A 27,512-nucleotide genomic window follows, 5' to 3' on the forward strand; every position below is an offset into this window, starting at 1 on the left:
TAGGAATTTTAAAAATGTAACCACAATTTCACTTTCAAAACAAAACTGACATTTTCAATATTTTTCTTCTTTGGCCATCATCACAAAGTATCAAAACAAAATACTGAACATCATTATCAATGTGACAAAATACAAAACATTAGAAAAAAAAGGATTTAAAAATAAAACAAAGGGGCCATTGTTAACGAAATTTCAAAAAATAAAGTTAACACTGAAAAATACGGCTTTAAAAACTTTAATGATTATTTGAAGATTTAATTTTATTTTTTATTTAATTATATTTTTTATTTAATTTTATTTTTTATTTGAATTTATTTTTTATTTTATTTTAAGTGATTTAGTTTAATCTAGCCCCATTCCATTTTAATTTATTTTCTTTCATTTTAGGTCTCACCTTAGACCCATTGTCTTCTTGTTTTTTTTTTTTAATTTTCTTCACACTGTGTAAACGCACCATTATAATGCACATCCCTGTTCTTCAACGAGTGTAAACTGAAACACTTTGTAATATGTCATAATTAAAGCATCAAACTTTTACAAACATCGACATTTGGTTTCGTTCATCTTTTCGGTCTGAATTTTTCTGACATCTCACAGACAGGCCACATCAATTTCCTTCAGTTCTTTCTACTGATTTATGCATGCATGAGCAGCACCAACCAGCACTGCCAACGGATTGCAGAGAGCAGGCAAAGCGAATAACAACAGAAGTGCTAAACGGAGCTTTCAAGGGTGCAAGATTTCCGCAGCAAATTGGAAACATAAATAAATGTATGTTTGTATGTGTCAAATGACCATGTATGTTTTTTTTATTTTTATTTTTTTTTAAACAAAATAAGTTTTGTAAATGGGTCACATTTAAATAAACATTTGGAGTAAACAAAAAAAATTTAACACCACACCATACCACGCCACATCAAACCACAATAGAAATAGAACATCTGCATGTGGTATACTTCCATATTGCTGCTATAAACTTTTATTTAAAAAACTCTTTTGAATGAAACAAGTGCAAATGTTTGTTCAAACAACATTTTAAGTAGATTTGAAAAAGGTTTATTTGACAGATTTCCTTTATAGAATAAGGCCATTTGTCTTTATCAACAGACGGTTAGAAATTATTGAAATTTTAGCAAGAAAATCAAGGCGGATTTAAAAAGGTGATCTCACGCGAACAGCTGTTAGCATCCACCTAATCTGTAAAAATTAAAAAAAAAATCGATTAAGCTGTTTTCGAGCCTATACGGCACAATCCAAAAAGCTTTCTCTTTTTTAAAAATGAAAACAAGATAAGTAAACTTTACTTTTTCATTCACAATAGAGGTATTTCTTCTGCTGGCAACACATATCCACCATACCATGGCAATCCTGAAGACCGATGAACTACATAAACCTGCATTATTCCTGTTTTTTATTTTAGTACTGGGAGGCCATCGTAGTCAGCATGTCTGCCTACGACGCTGAACGCCTGGATTTGAATCCTCGCGAGACCATAAGAAACAAGTAAGATCGTGCTAAGCTCGGCCGGGCCGAATCTTATATACCCTCCACCATGGATCGCATTTGTCGAGTTCTATGCGCAGAATCTCTTTTTAGGTAAACAAAGAATATTGATTAAGAACTCTTGTGCTATTGGAGCTATATCAAGTTATAGTCCGATTCGGACCATATATGAATGCTGAATTCTTATCATTCGGATAAGAATTGCGCCTTGTAGGGGCTCAGGAAGCAAAATCGGTAGATCGGTTAATATGGGTGCAGTATCAACCTATTGATCGATTCAGACCATATTAGACACGTAAGCCGTTGTACAAAATTTCTTCCAAATCGGATGAGAGTTGCGCCCTCTAGGGGCTCAAGAAGTCAAGATCCTAGATCGGTTTATATGGCAGTTATACCAAATTATGAAGCGATTTGAATCATACTAAAAACAGTTGTTGGAAGTGATACCAAAACACTACGTGCAAATTTTCAGTCAAATCGGAGGAGAATTGCGCCCTTTAGAGGCTCAAGAAGGTGAGACCCAATATCGGTTCATATGGCAGCTATATCAAACCATGGACCGATTTGGCCCATTTACAATCCCAACCGACCTGCACTAATAAAAAGTATTTGTGCAAAATCGGAGGAGAATTGCGCCCTTTAGAGGCTCAAGAAGGTGAGACCCAATATCGGTTTATATGGCAGCTATATCAAACCATGGACCGATTTGGCCCATTTACAATCCCAACCGACCTGCACTAATAAAAAGTATTTGTGCAAAATTTCAAGCGGCTAGCTTTACTCCTTCGAAAGTTAGTGTGCTTCGATAGACAGACGGACGGACGGATGGACCTGGCTTGATCGACTTAAAATGACATGACGATCAAGAATATATATAATTTATGGGGTCTCAGACGCCTATTTCGAGGTGTTACAAACAGAATGACAAAATTAGGATGCCCCCATCCTATGATGGAGGGTATAAAAATGTTCAGCGGTGGTTTACCCCTCCGAATGCTGGCAAAATTTGTAAGGTACTATGCCATGGAAAAACTTCTCTCGAAAGAGGTGTCGCACTGTAGTCCGCCGTTTGGACTCGGCTATAAAAAGGAGCCCACCTAACATTGAGCTTAAACTTGAAAAGGACTGCACCCATTGATATATGAAAAGTTTACCCCCTGTTCCTTAATGGAACGTTCATGGCAAAATTTGCAATTTACTGGATAGACATGCCGTGAAGAGCAAATCTAAAACGCAAAAAAAGTTTCCAGTTCAAGTCTGTTTGCCATGAGGTGGTAAAGCCATTTTCCAACCTATCAAAGCAATGCGAGGAAAAAAGTGAATATATTTGTAAAACTTACAAATAAAATTTGCAAAACATGTGTGGGTTTAGAAGTCAAATAAAATTTATTAAAATATGTGCACCCAATTTTATAAATAATTGGTTTTGATTTTATTTTACCATTCACAAGAGAACATTTCTGAGAATGTTCTACATTAGCCCGAATTACCTCATGAGTGAAAGAGTAAAATCGTTAGAAATCTCTCTATTGTGAATTATGTATTTCTTTATTGAAAAGGAATTTTTGATATTAAAAACCCAAATGTTTAAATCGATCATGATTCATAAAAAAATGTTATATTAAAGTGAAGTGTGTATAAAAGTGGTATAACATCCATTAAATACGAGATGAACTTTCATTCCATACGAAACCATTTTCGATCACGTATGCGGTAATTCGGCTCCTGCACTGGTAATTTATCCAGAAATTCGTTGTCCTGGATAGATGTCATTTTCATACCAATTTCACGGCACTGCACTGTATAGTACTTTAAATAAAACACAGCTTATATAACTATTCAGCTGTTTATTGTACTTATTTAATGTAATATTCATACCATTTTCCATGCCCCTCAGAGTCTAGTTCTAAACATAAAACTGAGCTATTTAAGCAGAGCAAAATTGTTGAGTACCTAAGATTCGGTGCGACTGCTTTTGTTTGATAACAGTGCCAATGATAACAATACAAAAACTGCTACATAACTTTTCTGTAATGCAAATATACTAAATATGTCCCTTTAATACGTCAAACCGTGCTACAAATCTCTTGTTTACTACTTTACAATGTATGTACAGTATAATAAAAATAATAAAAACTAAAAAAATTACTGCTATAAATAAGGTGACATGATTACATTGTTGCCAACGTATCTCTAGTAATCAGTTAAAGAGAGAACCAGAAGGGGAAGGACAGATAGAAAGAGGGAGAGTGAAAGTGAGTTATAGCTTATATATACCCTACACAATAATTGAAGCTTATCGCTCAGTAACAAGTATTTGCATACACATATGTATGTATAATTTAAAACACTAGAATACTCGTATGCCAAGAGAGTGAGACTATAAATTAGATAGGCTGAATGAGAAAGAGAGTGAGCAAAAGCAAGATTTTGATAAAGCTTTATCACTACAACAAAATGTATTTTTATGGTCCATGCCGTCATCCCTCTGAGCGAGAGAGAGAGATATAGATAAGCCTATTATGCATATAACTCGCGAATGGGCACGTAGCACCTCCACGTTTGCGGAAAACAATGATAACACAATCAAATCACCGACCAGCCGACCAACTCAAACAAAGCCGAAAACATAACCCCCAAACAAAAGCACTTCCATATGTGAATTTTAGCAAATTTCGGTTAAGTGAAATTCTTTCAACCTTTTTTTATATCTTTGTTAGATTTTTCCATGATATATTATTGTGCTTGTTTTTCGTAGACTTTTAGCACTACAATGCAAATAATTACGGTCTAATGATTTTGCATATTTGAATAAGAATTATCATTGAAAATAGAAATAGACACGCATGTGTTCCATTGTATTATGAACGTACAAATAAATGTACCATATACTACATACACATATCGACGATACGTACCTTTTTGTTTGTTGGGAAGACGTTTCGAGAGTTTTTGAATAGACGTATAGTCGATCGACACCAACCATAGAAACTTCAATGCGAATATCTGGAAAATATAGTATATACAAAGAAAAAAAAATACAACGAAGGAAACAATTAAAAAAGAATTTTGAGGAAGAATAAATAAAAAAATATTTTGTGACAAATGTAAATATATGAAGAAAAAAAAATAAGAAAAACCATTATCAGGTTAAACTTAGGTAATCATGAGATTAGACGAGGGTTACAGTTACATATAGACCTATCTGACCTTTTTTACTTAGGTAAATACCTATGTATTTTTAATTTTCTTACAAATTTGTAATATCTTGAAAATTGTTATGTTCTGTGTACATTCTTACAATAATCTTACGCTATTGGGTAATAAAACTTTACTAAGTCATTCACAATAGATGTATTTTTTCATTTGGCAACATTTGCCAAAACATGGCAACCCCACAGACACATATATGCTGTGTTTTATTTTAGTACTGGACAGACAAGACGTGAAGAGCAAAAATACGACGAAAAAATGTTTCCAGTGCAAGTCTATTTGTTTGCCATGAAGTGGTAACACCATTTGCCAACTAAAAAAGTGAATAAATCATTCACAATGCGAATATCTGGAAAATATAGTATATACAAAAAAAACACATCGAAGGAAACAATTAATAAATAATTTTGAGGAAGAATAAATAAGATATATGTTACGACATATGTATATTGTATGAGGAATAAATAACAAAAACCATTTTTAGGTTAAACTTAGATAATCATGAGATTAGACGAGGGCTACAGTGATATATTGACATATCTGACCTTTTTTACTTACATATAACATTTTGAAAATTGTTATGTTCTGTGTACATTCTTACAATAATCTTACGCTCATGGTTAATAAAACTTTACTAAATCATTCACAATAGATGTATTTTTTCATTTTACAACATTTACCAAAACATGGCAATCCTGCAAATACATATATGCTGTGTTTTATTTTAGTACTGGACAGACAAGCCGTGAAGGGCAAAAATAAAACGTAAACAAAGTTTCCAGTCTGTTTGCCATGAAGTGCTAACGCCATTTACCAACCTGTCAAAACTATGCAAGGAAAAAAGTGAATATTTTTGTAAAATTTACAAATAATATTTGGAAAGCATGTCCGGGCTTAGAAGTAAAATAAAATTTATTGAAATTTATCCTCGCAATTTTGTAAAAGAATGGGTTTGATTTGCCATTCACAATAGAAGATTTCTGCGGTTGGCAACATTTTCTTTCAATATAAGATTTTTTTCTATAGGACTAAAATGTTCGCTACTACAGACTATAAGGGCCATATCGAATGAAAGATATATAGGATATATATCCAAATCTAGACCAACTTTAATGAAATTTAGCACACGTGCTAGGACGTTAAACACCTCACGCTAAATTTTATAGAGTTTGAAACCAAAATTGGGGCGACTATAGCCTTAACAGCCCATATGGGATGAAAGATATATATGGAACCCATATCTCAATTTGAACCAATTTTTAAAAAAACATAAATAAAACACCTCATGCAAAATTATGTAAAGATTGGTAAAAATCAGACCAAAATTGTGGCTTCTCAAGCTTTATATATGACAGCTATATCTAAATCTGATCCGATTTTGATGAAATTATGCACATATATTGAGACGTCAAAAAAAGACTTTGTGCCAAATTTTGTTGGTTCGGACCAAAATTGTGGATTCCACAGCTTTAATAGGGCATATCGGATGAAAGATATATATGCGAGCTATATCTAACTCTGGACGGATTTTCAAAATCTATAGCGTTCGTCCTTGGACCAAAAAAAAATTTGTGAAAATCGGACAACAAATGCGACCTGAACCTTGATTACAAGAATACATAGACAGACAGTCAGACGGACATAGCTAAATCGAATCAGGAAGCTCTAGCTCTTCTCCTTCTTAGCGTTGCAAACATATGCACAAAGTTGTAATACCCTGTACCACAGTGGTGGTGTAGAGTATAAACAAATCATGGAAATCTTGACGACAGATGTTCATAAGTCTGCTCTGGTAATTTATCCTTAACTCGTTGTCCTGAATAGATATCATTTTCATAGAAATTTCATTGCATGCATAGTATTAAAATAAAACGCAGCTATAGCCTACATGGATACTTATCCAGAACTTTGTTGTATGTCATTTCCATGAAAGCCAATGGGTTTATATTGCTATTTGTGTCTAATTATACTAATTATACCCTCCACAATAGGATGGGTGTATACTAATTTCATCATTCTGTTTGTAACTCCTTGAAATATTCGTCTAAGACCCCATAAAGTATATATATTCTTGATCGACATGGCATTTTATGTCCATCTAGCGATGTCCGTCCTACTGTCTGTCGAAAGCACACTAACTTTCGAAGGAGTAAAGCTAACCGCTTGAAATTTTGCACAAATGCTTCTTATTAGTGTAGGACGGTTAGGATTATAAATGGGCAATATCTGTCCATGTTTTGATATAGCTCCCATATAAACTGATCTTGGATCTTGACTTTTTTTAACCTCTAGAGGACGCAATTCTAATCCGATTTGGCTGAAAATTGGCATGACGTGTTTCGGTATGACTTCCAACAACTGTGCAAAGTATGGTTTAAATCGGTTCATAACCTAATATTGCTGTCATATAAACCGATCTTGACTTCTTGAGCCTCTAGAAGGCGTAATTATTATCCAATTTTGAATAACGGCTTCTCCCATAACCTCCAACGTACGTCAAATGCGGTCCGAATCGGTCTATAGCCTGATACATCTCCCATATTAACCGATCTCCCTATTTTACTTCTTGTTTGTTTTGAATTTTCAAAGTCATTTCTCCAATAATTTTAAGTTAATATTTAACACATCTACAACGTCCCATAGGTACATATTTTTATTTATTTAGTATTATTTGTCTCCTCAGATCTGTCAATGCCAATGGGCATATTTTCACACTTATGTTATGGCTTAAAATGTGTCTGGTAAATTAATAAAGCAAATTTTCGATGTTGTTGTTGCCATGTTTGTTTTTTGTGCTTCATTGTTAAGTGATACTGTGGCGACAATCTTATCATTATTTTCTTGTTATTGTTGTTGATATAAGGCATTGCATTGGAGTTAGCAACATGACACTCCGTAAGTTATGATGTTCGAAACCAACCATTGCCCCTTATTTTAAATGGCTTGCACTTTATCGTCCTAATACTACCGGATAAATGAGTTATCATAGTCAGGTAACGATGATAGTGATGATAATAATGATGACTGACTCCTGCCCAATAGCTATAACAAAAAAAAAAACACCAAACACTCCGTTATCTCCATGCATTTGGACATGAGCCATGAATTTTGTGATAAGAACACAACTGGAGGTAATAGAAACATACATATATCAGGAAATTGATTTCGTTTTGTCAGTTGTCAAAGATACTTTTGTTTTTTAACTTTTCTCTTTTCATGCAGGTTAATAACCCACAGGGTCTGAGTCATTGACTCTTTACAATAACTTTTCGAAAATGGAAGAGTTATTGTAGAGAAATGAACAACTTTGGCGCTTGGGGAATATCAGTATTTTAAGATCAACCAGGTATAAAAACCATACCCTGATATTGAAGTTGAATCATAACGTCTTTGTTGGTTAAATCATGTTATGAGAAAAGAAGAAGCAAATCCATGAAAACATAACTTACAGCCACGATCGCAAAGAATAAGAAGATTTTGCAGAACCCACTAGCAACATAACCCCATTTACGATAGATGATAGGATCCCGATGGAATATCGTCTGGGGTTATCGGGGAATAAATATCAAATACCATTATTAGGTTAAACTTAGGTAATCATGGGATTAGACCAGGGCTACAGTACAATATTGACCTAGCTGACCTTTTTTACTTAGGTAAAAACCTATTATCAATATTCCAGCAAACTTATATTTTAAAAATTGCTACATCCAATGTACATTCTAACAATAATATTACAAAAGGCTGTTGACACACTTTTGATGCTCATGGTAAATAATAATTTACTATGCCATTCACAATAAATATATATCTTCATTTGGATACATTTGCCAAGCATGGCAACCCTTCAAACACATATATGCTGTGTTTTATTTTAGTACTGATAGACAAGTCGTGAAGGGCAAAAATTAAATGCAAACAAAGTTTCCAGTGCAAGTCTATTTGTTTCCCATGAAGTGGTAACGCCATTTGCCAACCTGTCAAAACTATTCGAGAAAAAAGTGAATATGTAATGTGAATATATGAAAAGTGAATTTGTAAAATTTACAAATAAAATTTGCAAAACAGGTGTGGGCTTAGAAGTCAAATAAAATTTATTAAAATTTATCCACGCAATTTTGTAAATAATTAGTTTTGATTTTATTTTGCCATTTACAATAGAACATTTCTGCGCTTGGCAACATTTATTTGTGAAAACGAGTCAACATACATACATACTACTTTCAATATAAGATTTTTTTCGATAGGATTTAAATGGCCGCTACTACAGACTTTAAAGGCCATATCGGATGAAAGATATATCGGATATGGCCTACTGGAAAGTGTTTTGCCGCATGTATGAAAAAACATGAAAGTGGGTATGCACGATATACTGCTGATGAGCAAAATATCTCTTAATGGAGACTTGCTATAACATCTTGCTATATGAGAGAGAAATATGGAAACTTTCGATTTAACTTAATTCAAAAACAAATCCTGTCTATTAAAATCCCGTTTACACAGCTCTTCAAATCCGGATTTAAGGGCTCGATCATCTGTTTTCCCTTTATAAAATCAGCTGACGAGAACCTTAAATACGTATTTAATGAGCAGTGTAAACGGGGTTTTACACTGCGTTTTTGGCGGATTTAAGGGGCATACACAAGCGTACATGCGTAAACATGAATATGTACATCACACACATCAATACACAAATCTTCAAAACGGTTGCATATTTTGGTACTTTTATCGATTACTCAGCCATGAAATAGAGTTTATTTGGGATTTAACACAGACCATAGATTGATATAGACGAACTTTCACTCTCTAAAACAAATGGAAATGTCGATCGAAAATCCAACTCTCGGTATAGCGTACGGTGCCTTTAAGGGTTATATCACCCAACCGAGCAGTGCCGGTCTCGTCCGAACTAGAATGACCATAAAGTGGCCCAAGCTCTACATAGCGAGATTAAACCCCCATATGGGAGAGAGAGTTTTCTCCTTCTAATGCTGGCAACATTTGTGAGGTAATATGCCATGTAAAACTATTCTCCAAAGAGGTGTCGCACTGCGGCACGCCGTTCGGACTCAGCTATAAAAAGAAGGCCTCTTATCATTGATAGGTGAGAAGTTTGCCCCTGTTCCTTAGTGGAATGTTCATGGGCAAAATTTGTTTATTTTTATGGGAGAGAGAGTTTCAAATGGGTCATACGCAAGCCATACAACAAGAGACCATAGAGACATGGCAACAAAGACAGCTGAATGAAAGTTGAGGCAGTTGGACGCCACGAATTTTCCCCGATGTACGAATGTGGATAGATAGAATGCCTGGCAATATGACCTTATACCTTATCCAGATGTTTCATGGTAATGGCTTATTTCGAAAATATCTACATCGAATGTGGAAACGTTCTTCAAAGACGTATATTCATGAGGTGCATGAAGTTTCAGATGACGCAAAACACATTTCTGTACACTGGGAGCGCTGCTTCGAGAGACATAGAGAACTGAAAACAGCAATTAGTGACGTTTCACCTGGATGAAGGAGAAAAATTTGTCTGCACGCAGCGCAGAAGACCATAAAGGCGGAGTACTGGACGGAGACGCGATAAAAATTAAAAGGATATCAAAAGTCGATTTTTCGACTTATTGTTGCAAAAAGTCGACTTTTGCAAAAAGTAGACGAAGTCATCGTATACTTTCGCCATGAATATATAATCATTTCTTTGTATTTTCATAATGTGGAGTTATTATGAAAATTTGAAAATGCAAAATTGGGGCAATTTTTTATCAAAACCACCCGCTGCCTTAAAGCCAATATGGCTTATTGCAAAAGTTTCCACATTCCCGTTTACTTCCCCTTTTTTGTAATTGAATTAAATATTGAAATGGTATATATTAACTAGGCGACTTTTAACTAGTGTCACTCTCAATTTTAAAACCTAAGATGAATATCACATTTTATCACACATATGAGTAATGAACTTACTTTTATTCTTTATCACTTCCTCTATAAAACCCCAAAAGAAAATACGTTTTTATGTATCCGGCATTATCAAAGACCATTTTTCAAAAATTAAATTAAACATGAAAACAGACCGACAGACCCTCACCAAATCAGAGTCTATCTATTCTAAATTTCTGATTTTTTTGAGGCTACTAGCTTAGGTGTATGTCCATAGTGATATGAAGCTGATTAATATCCGCACCCTCTATTTCAACCTTACCTTACCTAACTTAACCTACCCCACTATGGCTCTACACGCATATAATATGGTTCCTTTCATACATACTTAATCGCTCTCTTGCAATCCAACAAGGTATGCCTATTCATGAGCACGTTCGCAATTACAGATCCCGTGACGGCACTTTGCTAGTTCGTGAATTTCCTGTTCGTTCTGATATTCGCCTACAAGACTTCGGTTCATGAATCTACAATTAAGACATTATCTTTGAATTAACTACATAAAGGTGGGTATTAAGTTCAGATTTAACATTTTCCCTAAGTTCTTCACTGAGTGAAAATTTGTCATTCATAAAAGCGTGCGCGGAACATTTTTCAACTTGAGCCAAAATGCGAAAAAAAAATTTTATCGCATTTGCTGTCATTGTCTTTTAAATAAATAACAATTGTTAGCAAATATTATTCTTCCACTTTTATTTTTTTTATCATAAAACTACGCCAACAACACAATTTGCTAAAATAAATTTTGGTGATAAAACATATGATAGGGTTGCCTATGTGTCTTTTTATTGAAAAAACTTTTGTTTTGGGATTTCTACAATAAGTGAAGCAATGTTTTGTGGAAACTGTGCACAGTGAACTAACCTTAAGACTGTACTGTATACACATCCAGATCCAGATATTCATACAACTTTCACTGCACTGTTTACTTATTCAGATCTTCAGTGTACTGTAAAGATATCATAATCATACAATTTTTAATGCACGTACTTTGAATAAAAACAATAATAGCTTTGACTAAAGTGAATTTTTTCGATTCTTTTTTTCGACATTTTATGCAAAATTTTAGAACAAATTTCTATAAAAGTATAAAAAAAGTCAAAAATGTTGATCTAAACATGTCATCTTTTTAAAAAAAAATTGCTTAAATTTAACTCTGCCCCAAAATGTAGACGACACAAATTTTCATCATTTCACATCATTACACACTGCCAAAGTGAAAAAAGTCCCATCAGAGAAAGGTCATCTTCATTATAATGTGTAGCCTCCATATTGTTATTGCACCATATAATTTGTCTTCATTTCACACGCGATTCCATTCAAAATCAACATTTTCTCCATAAGCAACAAACCACAGTCGGTCTGAGAAAATTACAAAAAAAAAACTGCATAGCAACAGGGTTTTTGAATTATTATTTTTTTTGCATCATTGCCTTTGCTGTCGTCATATTATGCCCACATAACGTGTGTGTATGTACACGATCATATGTGCAGGCATACATAAGTTTTTCTTTTTGTTGGAATGTGCGAATGTAAGACACATTAGGCCGGGGATAAGAGAAATTGCAAGTTGAAAACCTCGATTTTATCAACTGTCAAAAGATTTTATATAACGAAGACACTTTAAGTAAACATCATGGGTTTAATTTCTCAGTAAGTCATCAATGAATTTTGGTTAGCAAAAGTTTTAGAGTTTCCTCGTGCAGAATTAATAACTATTGACGAATGCTCCAATCAATACTTTTCATCTGACAGGCAAATAAAATTAATTGCTTTAATGTTTATGTACTTTCAAGTCATATTTCTAGAACTAATGAAATTATTAACCATCTCTACCCCATGGTGGACAGCATAGAAAAAGCTTAAAATAAAATTTCTTGTTAACTGTCAACAAGTGTAAAACACACTTCTCTATGCTCAAACCTTAAATAAACAACTCTTCCCGTTCCACTGTGTTGCCAAGTGATTTTATTGCCAAGAAAGAAAATCCCTCTCCTCCCCAACACCGCCACCTACCTCATTGTCAAGCACACTTCAGTGTTGGCATGTAACGGTAACTCGAATGCATCAACGATAAAAAAAAGTAGTTGCACTTCTGAGACCATGCCTACATGGGTGCGTATGAGTGTGTATGTTGAATGAACGTAGAGCAGATAAATGGTATACATTGTTTGTAGGTAGTGTGTGTCTGTTGAGTGCAACATTTTGTTGCTTTTAAGGTTTACCAAGTTCAATCACCCCATTTCGGATGCTTGTTTTTGTTTTCTGTTTCGCTTTTGAGTTTGTTTTGTTTTTATTTTTCTGTTCATTTACGGTTTCCATGAGCTTTTTTCACCTCTCTTGTCAGCTGGTAGCGTACAATGTCCCTCTTATGGCTTTGTGACTCTTTAAAATTTCCAATTTTCTATTTGTTTTAGTTAAACAAAAATTGTTGGTATTTTTTAACTGGCAACGCATATCGAAACGTTTTATGATAAATAGAAAACAAAATTAAATAAAATATTACCAGTATTAAAAAAAATTGGGAATTTATGTTGGGAACAAAAGAAGACTTCACTAAAATTTGTTTTTGTTTTTAATAGCAGCGTAGGAACCCCCCAACTCATTATCTAAAATTGGTGGGTACTTGAATTTGCTCAAGCATCTCTACCCTAAATAAGTCGCAATATAAGTGAGCCTGAGAAAAACCCAAACGAGAATTGAAGACAAACGTTTTAAAGGTAGTCGCTAAGACCCATAGTATAGCAAAGTACGAAATTTTTGTGTTTCAGCACCCTACATAGAGTATGTTGGATACCAATTAACGATTCTGAGTTGCTGTAACTTGCCAATATCGTCCCGGCCAATCTTGCTCCCTTCTTAAGCGCAACAGTGTACACTGACCATCCTATGGTAGTAAAGAACAAAATAATTAAAAAAAAAATAAAAGCGTGCTAAGATTTGCCGGGCGGAATCTTATATACCCTGTACCATGTCAAGTTATGGCAATTATCTCTTTATAGACAGTGGAAGGCTAATGTATAAGAATTGCTATGGAGAGCAAAGTGTAATTCATTGTGCAGAATTACAGCCAAATCGGATAAGAATTGCGCTTTATAATGGCTCAAGAAATAAAATTAGGAAATCTGTTTATATGGGAGCTATATCCGTGTATGGACCGATTCAGGCAATATTTAACACGTATGTGGAATTAACCCAAATAAGAATTGCTCACTCTAGACGCTCAATTTGGGCCATATTTGATACAGCTGTTGATGGTCAAACCATACCACTTCATGCTGAATTTCAGACAAATCGGATAATAATTTCGCCCTCTAGCGGCCCAAGAAGTCAAAATCCGAGATCGTTTTTATATAGAAACCATAATATCAGGTTATGAACCGATTTAGACCATACTAGGGAAAGTTGTTGGAAGTCAAAATAAAACACTTGTTGCGAAATTTCAGCTAAACCGGAATTGCGCCTTCTAGAGGCTCAAGAAGTCAAGATCCGAGATCGGTCTATAGGGCAGCTATACCAAAATATGGATCGATTTAGACCATGGACCATTTACAATCCCAACCGACATGCACTAATAAGAATTATTTATGCAAAATTTCAAGGGGATTATCACCGCTGAACATTTTTTCTGATGTTCTCGCCAGGATTCGAACCCAGGCGTTCAGCGTCATAGGCGGACATGCTACATTTGCGCTACGTTTGCCTTCTTTAAGAGGTATTCGTGCAAAATTTCATTCTTTGATAAACAGACAGACGGACGCAGATGGTAAAATCGAAACGGTCAAGCATATTGGGGTATAATTTGGATCTCAAATCAATATTTCGATAAGCTACTAACGCAATGACGAAATTAGTATACCCCCATAAAAACACACTTTACATCTGAGCCTCATACATACATATGAATATTTTATTTACTTACTACAATAATTCTGAATTTTGATACGCATATGTATATCCCCATGTAAATATTTATGTACAGAAATAAATTGATTTACATATACAAAAAAAACGCAGAAATGATTTACATATTGACATTAATTATTAATTGTTATTATTATTATATGTATGGATTTTCGTATTAAATTGCAGCTGTCAACAATGTTGACATGGCAACACACTTTTCAAATATAAGTTTAAGTGTGGGCAACCCAGCACCACTTAATAACAACATACTACACACATCAGGGATGGGAAAAGTCAGTACTTATTTCTGTACTATTTCGATTTAGTACCTTTCAAAGCTCAATATCAGAAGCGTCGCGTTGAAAAATTCAAACAAATGCTAAAAAAACAACTCGCAAAAATTAAAAAAATTTTAACTTTGACGACCTAACACACAACCTACTTCAAGTGTGGCAACACCGAATGACGCTCGGTTTCAAGCGTCAAAGTTGAAAATTTTTTAACTTTTCCATGTTGCTTTTGTGTGCAGAGTTCCATGTTTTGGGCTTAACTGTCTTAAAATGTTTGACCAATTTCTGGTAAATAAAAGATGTTTTTCTTAGGGAAGGATAAGGGAGGATATGACTAAAATCATTTTTCCGTATGCAACTTAATAAAATAATGATGTAAGACCCTTTATTGTATGACATCTTCATGGCATTCTAAATCGATATAGCAAAGTCTGTTTGTCGAAAACATGCTATCTTTCGGATAAATAAAGATTGCTTCTTTAAAATTTGCACATATACTTCTAATTGCTCTAGGTCGTTAGGGATAGTAAATTTGCCAAATTGGTTTATATTTAGGTTTAGCTCCCATATCAATCGATCACCCAATTTGACTTTCTAATCTCTTAAAGGTCGCATTTATTTATTCATGGCATATAAGTTTTAAGTCGGTCAACAGCTACCAAATAAGAAAACGAATCAATTCGATTTTTTGTGCCAGTAAAGGGCTCTTGTTCCCATACAGAGCTTACAATCACGGACTTTATAGTCCACATCGGTTTTTAAACCTTGTAGCTTTCATATAAACCACCTAATCTAATCTTTAAAATTAGAATTATGCGAAATTAAAAAGTAATCTTTATGGTACTATTTAACATTTAGTATTTTCCATCCCTGACACATATGCACACACACACACACTTCTATTCAGACTGCTATTCTCGGACAATAAATGCAATGCAAAACTCAATAAACATCTAATCCATTTGATGTTAACCAAGGTCACGCCAAGAATTTGATACACTTGATTGAGAAGTCCACATTCGTTGTCGTCGTCGTCGTCGTACATCCAGAATAGCATACATACTTGTGTATACGCTTTTATACAAACGAAAAAACCTTATAAAATACATACAGGAAAATATCTTTACACATACGCTAATAATACTGAAAATATTTACACTGTTATGGTCGATCAATTCTAGGTACAAAAATTTTTGGGTGTAGCAAAATGTTGAAAAAATATTAAAATAGGTTGCTAAGTCGTTGTTAAGAAGAAAAGATTCGACTTCTTAAGTCCCTAGAGGGTGCAATTATAATCCAAGTTGATTGAAATTTTACATTTTTTGCACTGTTGGGTATCTATCAGTCTATCAACGCTTTCTGTGTCCCATTTCCACCAGCCGTAAAAGTAGCAATTAAAAGCTTCCTAATCGTATATACCCTCCACCATGGACCGCATTTGTCAAGTTCTTTGACCGGTATCTCCTTATAAGCCAACAAAAAATAATCAATAAGAATTGCTATGCTATTAGAGCTATATCAGGTTATATACCGATTCTGGGCTTACTTGGTTTGGATGTTGGAGATCATAGTAGAAGTTATTGTGCAAAATTTCAGCCAAGTCGGTTAAGAAATGCGCCCTATAGGGGCTCAAGAGCTATATCAGGTTATGGATCGATTCAGACCATATGTGGCACGTATGTTGAAGATCATAGGAGAATTCGTTGTGCAAAATTTCAGCCAAGAATTGGGACCTCTACAGGATGCACTAATAAGGTGAAGTCATGCGAACAGCTGAGTACAATTTTTTTTTATTTTTGTTTTGATTTTGCAGTAAATCTAAATGTCAAAGGCCAGATATCACAGCTGTATAAAAACGTATTAAGCTCGGCCGTGACGAACTTTAGATACCCACCAGAATGGATACATCAATCATCATATTTTATTATAACTCCACAACCACATCCATATTTATATACAAATATGGCCTGGTCTGGATCATATTCGATTCAGGTCTCGAGATCTCCTATACAAGTCACAGTTTCAGCACAATATATCTCATCTTAATGATTTAAGAACCTAAGAAGGAAGTTCGGTTTATAAAGCAGATATATATAAATATGATCCGATCTAGACCATATTCGGGTCAGATGACGGAAGGCTTAAATAAAACCACTGTTCCAAATTTAAGCAAATTCGCTTAATAAATACGTCTTTTGGTGGCTCAAGACCCTAAATTGTAAGATCTGGAATTTTAATACAACTCACTGTTTCCAATTGCAATGAAATCGCATAATAAATGCGTCTTTTACTGGCTTTAGGCCCTATATCGTAAGATCGTTCTATATGGTAGCTATATTCAAATATGGTCCCATCGGGACTATATTTGATCAGATATCTGCTGTCAATTGACCGTTTGTAATTCCAGCGCAATCGGACAATGAATGCGTCTTTTATAGCAGCTATATATTAATATGGTCGAATCTGGACCATATTCGGGTCGGAAGGCGGGAGACTTAAATAAACTCACTCTTCAAAAATAAAATAAAATAAAAAACACTGTCTGCTGACTGTTAATAGTTTACTTTGCTGTTATTACAGCAGTAGTTTTGCAATTTCTGAGAATTCTGCATGTGCTCTGCGTTTGATGACATAGTAAAAAAGTTTCTTGTTATTATAAACCATACACAGCAAACATGCGTCATAAGCATCTAGTAGGTATGTAGCAATTATGCGACATTTCCCTGTTTAAAATACCTGTGGACTGTAGTTGTACTACTTTAATGAACAAGAGAGATGGATTGTTGTTGTTGTTGTATTAAAATGTAAAATATTAGAAAAACAAACAAGGAGAGAAAGATGGAACAATGCGTAGCACAGGCCATAGATTTCCTATAGATGAATTTTTCCTCTCTCAAAAATATGGCAACCATGAACAGCGATTTAAAATCTGACGTTTTATTTTGTTTCATTCTTAAGAGTCACCTAAGAAAGAAGAAAAAGGAATTGGGGGAACATAACAATTTTAGAAAAAGACAAGTAAATTAACGACAAGTAAAAAAGTCCGGCCAGGCCGAATCTTATCCACCTCCACCATGGATCGCATTTGCCAGGTTCTTTGCCCAGTATCTCTTTATAGGCAAACAAAGGATAATGAATAACAATTGCCATACTATTGACGCCATATCAGGTTATGAACCGATTTGGATGTTGGAGACCATAGTAAAAGTAATTGTGCAAAATTTCAGCTCTATTGCGCTCTATAGGAGCTCAAGAAGTAATATAGGGAGATATATCAGATTAAGGACCGATTTAGGCGATATTCGGTGCAATTCTTATCCGATTTGGTTGAAATGGTTGATTTGGTTGAAATTTTCCATTGTCGTTTTGGTGTGACTTCCAAAAACTGTGCCAAGTATGGCCCAAATTAGTCCATAACCTGCTATAGCTGTCATATAAACCGATCTACCGATTAGATTTCTTGAGATTCTAGAGGGCAAAATTCTTATCCCAATTGGCTGAAATTTTGCACTTTTTGTTTTGGTATGATTTCCAACAACTGTGTCAAGGTTGGGTGAAATCAGTCAATCAGGGCGCAATGCTTATCCGATTTGGCTGAAATATATATCGTTTTGCTGTGACAGCAACTGTGTTAAGTATGGTCTAAATCGGTCCATAACTGAGGATTATAGAGCTGCCATAGTAGCCGATCTCCTGACTTGACTTCTTGAATCCTAGACGGCGCAATTCTTCTTATAAGTGTAGGTTGGCCATATCAGTCCATGTTTTGATATAGCTGCCATATAAACCGATCTTGAATCTTGACTTTTTGAGCCTCCGGAGGGCGCAATTTTTATCCGATTTGACATGGCGTGGCGTGATTCGTTATGACTTCCAACTACTGTGCTAAGTATGGTTGAAATCGGTCTATAACCTGATATAGCTATCATATAAACTGATCTGGGGTCTTGACTTCTTGAGCCTCTAGAGGGAAAAATTTATATCCGATTTGGCTGAAATTCGGCATGACGTGTTTTGTTATTACTTTCAACAACTGTGCTAAGTATGGTTCAAATCGGTCTATAACCTGATATAGCTGTCATATAAACCGATCTTAGATCTTGACTTCTTGAGCCTCTAGGGGGCGTAATTATTATCCTATTGGGCTGACATTTTGTACAACGGCTTCTTCCATGACCTTCAACATACGTGTCAAATATCTGAATTTGCCATTAGCCTGACACAGCTCCCATATAACCGATCTTCCTATTTTACTTCTTGCGCCCCTAGAGGGCGCAATTCTTATCCGATTTGATTGAAATTTGGCATGACGTATTTCGTTATGACTTTCAACTACTGTGTTAAGTATGGTTTAAATCGGTCTATAACCTGATATGGCTGTCATATAAACCGATCTGGGGTCTTGGCTTCTTGAGACTCTGGAGGGCGTAATTATTATCGGATTGGGCTAAAATTTTGTACAACGGTTTCTCCCATGAACTTCAACATACGTATCAAATATGGTCTGAATCTTTCATTAGTCTGACACATCTCCCATATAAACCGATGTCCCTATTTTACTTCTTGATCTGAAATTAGGTACGACGTGTTTGTTATGACTGTATTTAGTATGGTTAAAATCGGTCCATAGCCTGATATAGCTGTCATATAAACCGATCTGGGATCTTGACTTCTTGAACCTCTAGAGGGCGTAATTATTATCCAATTGGGCTAAAATTTTATACAACGGCTTTTCCCATGACCTTCAACATACGTGTTATATGTAGTCTGAATCGGTCTATAGCCTGATATCGATCTTCCTATATTACTTCTTGAGCCCCTAAAGAGAGCAATTCTTATTCGAACTGTCTGAAATTTTACACAATGACTTCTACCATCGTCTCCAACACTGAATTCAATTAGGGTCCGAATAGGATCATAACATGTTTTAAATTACAATTGTTGGCAAATATATATCTTCCGTTTTATTTTATTATGATAACACTATGCAAACAAAGGTTAGATTAAGGAGTTATTACACGGCATGTAGATATCTAATGACATGCCACTTTTTGTATTCACATGTAATTGAAAATGTTTGTCAAAGTTGTCAACTTACATACGATTTATCATTTTTTGCTATCACACCTGTATGTTTTTTCGTATGACATAACCCAAAAATATGAGCAAAAAATTGTGCGTAAAAATTTTTCATAAATTTATAAAAAATTAATTTGGGTCTGCTTTCACGCGACTGACAACAAAAACAGCTGTTTTCTTTATGTTTTTTCAGAAGGAATAGAACATGCTCCAATCGAAAAAAAATACATGTGCTTTTTGAAACTGATGTTCATATGTTAGTTTCGTTTGTACCAGATGACATGTACAACTCTACATGTGCTAAATTTGGCATAGGTGGTCTCACGCGAACAGTCGTTAACAGCTGGCCAGGTTTGACGGTATTAAGATCATAGATTTTTGTTAACATTCTCTTTGTTTTTATCTTCTTTCTCGCATATTCTCTTCTCATGTACGCACATATATACACACACGCACACAAATTACTTTGCGTGTGTTGGCAAAACTACTATCAGCTTGATGACAAGATGGCAGATTGCACCATATGATTTGTTGTTGTTGTACCTTTAACTGTTTCGCCATGGGTGCTGATAGTAAAACATATGACGGTGTTGCCTACATTTAAATTTATTAAAAAACGTATTTTTGAGGATTTCTACAATAAAGCTAGTGCTGAAATCATTCGCAGCGAAAATGTCAATTAAATTATTGCGAAATCCAACAACAGACAAAAACTATTGTTTTAGCAAACATTTTTGCTATTGTGAATAACAAATTTCGTTGAGTGTACGAAAACTCACGATCTCCCATTGTGATGTTTCGAAGTTGTCAAAATACAGCTGCAGCAGCAGAAACATCAACAACCATATAGAAATATATTTCATTTGCTGTCTCGCGCAAACAATTGATGAAATTTCAAAAATTTTTTCTGGGGCAAATATTTTAAATGTGTGAATTTAAGTTAAATTTAATAACAATTAATAAAAAACAAAACATTTGTTCAAATATGAGTTATATATTATTTAATTTATCGATAACCAAACACGAACAGAACATTATCACGATTTTAGTACAAATGATTTAATAGGCACATTGTATTCAGATAATAATTACGACCTAAAACCTAGTACCGGCTTCATTCGCAGCGAAAATACCTATTAAATTATTGCGAAAACCGACGGACCCTATTCTTAGCCAGAACACAAAAAAAAAGTCTAAAAACAATGCACAACAAAGACAAGAGCATTGAAGCAGAGTTGATTGGTGCCCATTTCGTGAGCATTTCATTACATTTTTAGTTAATTAAAACGAAATTTGTAGTGACATAGCGACCTGTTGCTACTATTTTGTTCAAAGAAATCAACGACGCTTCTATGGAATATGTACGCAATTTCTTCGTTACTATTTTTTTTTAATGCGTTTTGACCTTGGTTCGGGTGAAAAGTCGAAGTAAGTTAGGTTAGGTTGAAAAGAGGGTGCATATATTAATCCGCCCCATGCCACAAGTCGAAGTTAGTACTAGGCTTTAATGTGCTTCAGAATTCAAAATTGAAAGATCGTTTTAAACACTCAGAGAAAACATCAAAAATGTTTGCAGTAGTAACAGAAAGTCCACTGAAAATAGGACAGGAGTAATTTTTGCTCAAACAGCAAGCATTTCCTGCTGTTTTCACTGTTTTGTTGCTTATGTGCGGAATATCGGATCAAACAGATCATCTTTTTAAGATTTTAGAAAAAAATTCACAGCTGTTTATGGAGCCTTTGACATTTAAATTTACTACAAAATCAAAACAAAAATGAAAAAAAAATACTCAGCTGTTCGCATGACCTCACCTTATAATTGCATCTGATCACAATAAAAACGCTGTCAAAAACATCCCTGTTGACGAATACTTGAATCGTAGTGACGGGTTTTGGAGATTATCTCAAATTAAGTGGATTTGGGCTCTAGTGCAAACGTGGTTTTAAGTGTGGCTCGTCGGAGTTTAAGAAATGAAAGTTTTTTACTATCGACTATACAGTTTATGTTATGGTCCCCTTAGCACTTCACACAGTCATCTTAAATCTGTTTTAACCTGTGCGAACAATTTTGTTTTTTTTTTTTTTAATTTTCGAGTAATATACGTATCTTTCATCACAAATATTTAATACATTGTTCAGCGTCTTCTGCCCTTATTGTGGATCCTATTTTCACAAATCATGTTAAAGGCCTATTCTATTCTATCAAAAAATGCATCAGATTCGCTTAAATAGCGAAACGATACTAAATAACTAGCGTAGATGATTGCGAATATCTCAACGAACACACCTAAGTAAAAAGTACCGTTATTTAAGTAGATAAGAGGTGATAACACTCACTAATAAATCGATGATTGAAGGAAGGTGTGGTGTCGATGTTCTGAAACTCGCTCTTACCCTCTCCCTCTCTCTACTCCCTTTAGAAATGTTATACCATGCAATTATTTTCTGTTATCTTTATGCTGTTATACTGAAGTTGCTGTTGTATTATTGGCCTGTTCGCATACTTTTCCAGTAAAAATTTACAAAAGATTAAGAGTAGCCTTTAGTCTTTTTTTTTTGAATTAAACAGGTGATTTGCATAAAACAGCTGTTCGATGCTCCATTTGAAAGATCTCCATAACCAAACTGTCAAAATTTATCTTGCTCTCACGCACTTTACCGCTGGCGAATAAAATACGCGAACGACTTCAAGTAACAATTAGTGCAAATTTGCAAACATTTTTGAGTACACGAAAATAGTTTATATTTTGACATTTTGGGCAGTCGAAATAAGCTGTGAACAATAGGGAGTTTCATGGCACATAATGATGTGTGGTCATTGCAATAATATTGGTGAAAATAAAGTGTATACATCACATGTTCACATGACCATTATATAACTACAAGGTAGTGTACCGTAAAAAGCTGAATACAATTTTTTCTCGCGAAGTGCACTATCTGTCAACGAGTTTGGGTTGTGTGTGTGTATTATAGTTAAGAACCATACAAACACACACAAACAACGATAAATGGCACGAACTATTAACATAAACAAAATCAAAGTTGCACAAATCACTGATTTTGACAGATAGTGCACTCAATATTTTGTTGTTGGGCAACTGCCACTACCTGTAAAATGAATATATCTTGCATGTATAGAACTAATTGCTATGGAGTATAGTAAGTACGCGAGACCAAAACTTGAAAGACCATGTTTCCTACCTCAACAAATTTGATTGATGAAAGTTTATAAACTTCTATATTAAAGAAAATTCGCCCATATTATTTTTATGAAATTTTGCGGCTTATTTTCTCTCAGGTTAATTTGCATCTTTGTTTCAGAATTGTAGCTCTCTCTCTCTCTCCCTCTCTCTCTCTTCGACATTATTAACATATACAGAAATATGAATCTATTAAAAATGATTATTAAATTTTTTATTCAAATGCAAATTTGTCCATGAACATTCTATTTGGGAACAGAGTCAAACTTATAACATATCAAAGAGCGTTGTCCGATTCAAGTTTAAACTCAAAGAGAAGGGCCTTCTTTTTCAACGCCAAGTCCGAACGGCGTGCGCAGAGCGACATCTTTTTGGGGATAAGTTTTTACCTTACAAATGTCGCCAGCATTAAGCTGAGCATTCTGTTCAGCTTTTCAAGCGGAATGATGTCAAACTCCATATAAAAAAATATCGGCCAAACATTGGGTGAAAATAGGCGGCAAAGTAGTACTCTGTTTATAGTGAGGAAAATGGCAAAAAACTATTACAGTGGCAACACTTGAAACATTTGCCGGCATAATTTTTGTTTGTTTTATTGGTTTCAATGGTTCGTTTTTCTTTATTTTAAAAAAAAAAAAAATTAGAGAAAACAATAAGTGCAGATAAAAAAAACGTGTTTTGGTATGGAAATAAAAACATTTGATTGCTTGCTGTCAAATTCAGCTCGCGGAATTTCACAAATTTCAGCGACTATTTTGAAAGCAGAATAGAATACCAACCCTTAGGAGGGGTAACCACCGCTGAAATTTTTTGATGTTCCGGCCAGTATAGTACTGCCGTGGCCTCCCAGATTACGCTTAAATTTTCTAAAAATAATTGTTTTATGGCATGCACACACTCACCACACTTTAGAAGAGAATTCAAAATGACACCAAATCCACAGTGAAGAAAGCCCTTGTCTTAGCTGTTCTTGTTTTAATAAACTCTCGCTTCTTCTTAAGCAGCAGCAGGCACTAGCAGCAGTAGTGATAAGAAATTTGAATTTTTATTTGTTTCATTTTTTTCGTTGCTGCATGGCATAAACACTATTATTACCGTTTATTTTACTCTTTTGTTTATTTAAGAAAATTAGTTTAATATTCACAAACATTTAAGACAATTTTTTGTTTTTCTTTTTTGGTGTGACCTCGCAAGTTTAGATTGGATTTGTTGTTTTTTTTATTTATATTTGTTATCACTTCTCTTTTTTTTCTTTTGTTTGTTTGGGGACACAGAAAATTTACTTAAATAGAAGATTGGTCGATATCGTTAGGGAAAGGAGAGAAATTTCATCTTACTAAATTGTTTGTATGAGTTTGCGAGAGACGAGTAAATTAAACTTTCTCCAGGGTCTGCACTTGTTTTATACACGGTGACAATAACTGCAATTAAAGAATAGAAAAGAAATTAGCATGTGCACCTCTAGTAATATTTTTCTTGTTTTCAATGTTAAATAATAATACATTAAGAATAATTTAAAACCGGAATTTGTGAGGGTTTCAACACATGAAAACAGTGTTGCCAATGTTTGCCGAATAGAAATTTTTAACAAGTTTAATAAACTCATGCTGAATTTGTGATCTGAGACACAAATCCACCACGACTGTTTAATTCGAAGGAACAATTCTCTTTCGCATGGTCCATTGCACAATTAGGAATGTAAACTCACCAGCCCAGCTGATCGAATTCTCCAATTTCAGAGTTGCATCCAAATCTTGTTAGAACGTCAAATGGTCTTTTTGGATTTTAAAGCGATTTAACATTTTGTTTGCTTTTTCCCATTTTTAATGTTTTAATAGAAACTAAATTGTCAATTTGACAGTATACAGAAGTTTGACAGAGGAGTGGAAATTTCTACCCCTATCTCCACAGAGTTGTATCGTTAATTTATTTTGTTGTAGGGCAAGTGGCTCTATCTTCTTAATTCTACTTGCATTGCCTAGCCGTTTCATTTGCATTCAGCAAAAGCGATTGGTATGAGTGCAACATAGAGCTGGAAAATATCGATGGCACTATCGATATTTAATTTTTTGACTGAATATCAATTGATATTTTTCCGATGGATACTATCGCAAAAGTTAAATTTTTTTTTGCAAAAATAAACAAAAACTATTTATAGACCGAATTGGACCGTACTTGACGCAGTTATTGAGAGTCATAACAGAACACTATATGCAAAATTTCAGCCAAATCGGATAAAAATCGCGACTTGTAAGGGCTCAAGAAGTCAAATCGGGAGATCGGTTTATATGGGAGCTATATCATCTTCTTAAGCGATCTAAACAGTACTTGCCACAGTTGTTGGAAGTCATAACAGAACACCATGTACAAAATTTCAGCCAAATTGGATGAACATTGTGGCTTCCGTTGGTTCAAGAAGTCAAATCGGGAGATCGGTTTATATGCGAGCTATATCAGGTTCTTGACCGTTAGACCGTACTTTAATCTCTTGTTGGAAGTCATAACAAAACACTATTTGCAAAATTTCAATCAAATCGGTCAAAAATTCCTGCTTCCAGGATCTCAAGAAGTCAAATCGGATGATCGGTTTATATGGGAGCTATATCAGGTTATACGGACCGATTCGGACCGTACATAGCACTGTCGTTGCAAATCATAACAGAACAATATGTGCAAAATTTCAGCCAAATTGGATGAAAATTGAGGCTTCCAGGGGCTCAAGAAATCAAATCGGGAGATCGATTTATATGGGAGCTCTATCAGGTTATATACCAATTCAGTCCGTACTTGGCATATTTGTTGAAAGTCATAACAGAATACTGTGTGCAAAATTTCAAGCAAATCGGACAAAAATTGCGGCTTCCAGGAGCTCAAGAAATCAAATAGGGAGATTGGTTTATACGGAAGCTATATCCAAATCCGAACCGATATGACCCATTTGCAATCCCCAACGACCTACATCAATATATAGAATCTGTTCCAAATTTCAAAGGGCTGTCTTTACGCGTTCGACCGCTATCGTGAATTCGACAGACGGACGGACAGACATGGCTAGTTCGACTCAGAATGTCGAGACGATCAAGAATATATATACTTTATGGGGTCCTAGATTGATATTTCGAGGTGTTACAAACGGAATGATATGGTGGTGGGTATAATAAGCAATCTGACACTGAATGTATCCTTAAAGATACATTGCGCCTATAGAGGGCGCAATTTTCATCTGATTAGACTAACATTTTGTACAATGATTTCTCTCATGACTTCCAACTGACTTTATTAACCTTGGTTTTATTTGATCTGTGCATTGATATTGCTTTATTAAGGATCTCCAGATTTCTACTTTTCATTTTCGTTTGAAATATGGCTGATGGGATATTAACGATAGTATCGATACTATCGATATTTATTATTAAAACTATCGAAAATATCGAATATTGCGATTATCGATAGTTTGCCAGCTCTAGTGTAACAGCCATGGTGGGTTAAGCTACACTTTGTGTTATTCAAAAGTAAGAGGACCCTACCTAGCACACTCATTATAAAAGCCAACAATAGTATTATCCTACATTGAAGCGTGATAGGGGGTAAATCCCTACAGGTCAGGTGCAGGGCTTTCGGAAGGCAGCTCTAAGAGTTTTCTTACCGAAAAGTGTCTGAACGTCTGGTATGGTATCAATAAGGTACAAGAGAATGACGATTCTCCCTATGGAGGAAGTTGTTAAATATTGTTTTGATAACTATTCATCTTTCTTCCTTTAACATTTTTTTTATTAAATTTTGAACGGAATACAATTTCATCAGAATATTTTTGAATTTATACCATTTGTGTATACACTTTCTTTTAAATCAAAATTTTCTCCAAAAACTATTTTTCTTTCTTTAAGAAACATTCCCTTCTTTTTCTATTCCCCCACTGACAAATATTATCTAAACAAAAAGGTGGCAGTCGATTACTCGAGTAATTTTCATTTAATTGATACAATTTTTCATTTTGTGGAAAAAGCAATTGTATTAATTGTTGTTCAGGTTGTTTATAATAGTAAAAGTAATTGTTATTGTTGTTGTAGCTGGTGTACATTGTGGTTTTTTTCTGTGACAGTAGAAATAAATTTAATCAAAAACAAAAATAAGTCATCTGTTTTGCATACAAACGTGTAGATACAAGGTGTGTTTTTGAAAATTTTAGTTTAAATTTTAAGTTTCAAAGAAACCATATCTTCTAGAATTGTGTCACTCGATCGAATATCTTTCATTCACAACATTTATTCAAATTTGTCTTTTTCCACCATCAAATCAGCTGATTTGAATATTTAAATTAACAAAAGCTGATATAACATATAACACAATTATTTGTTAAGTGTTATAGTATTAA

The 27,512-nt window shown here is 34.5% G+C and overlaps 1 long non-coding RNA gene across 2 annotated transcripts in view; it reads right to left on the reverse strand.

Moving 5' to 3' along the window:
- Positions 1 to 759: 759 nt before the first annotated feature.
- LOC106087963 (uncharacterized) overlaps positions 760 to 27,512 on the reverse strand; it is a 33,749-nt gene continuing 6,996 nt past the window's right edge. For both annotated transcript variants that reach the window (XR_009398381.1, XR_009398382.1), the window contains exons 2-3: positions 24,040 to 24,558; positions 760 to 4,509 (exon numbers count right to left, since the gene is read on the reverse strand). This is a non-coding gene — a long non-coding RNA (uncharacterized LOC106087963). The remainder of the gene's footprint in view (positions 4,510 to 24,039; positions 24,559 to 27,512) is intronic.

Source organism: Stomoxys calcitrans, chromosome 5 (assembly GCF_963082655.1).
Source record: "Stomoxys calcitrans chromosome 5, idStoCalc2.1, whole genome shotgun sequence".
NCBI lineage: Eukaryota > Metazoa > Arthropoda > Insecta > Diptera > Muscidae > Stomoxys > Stomoxys calcitrans.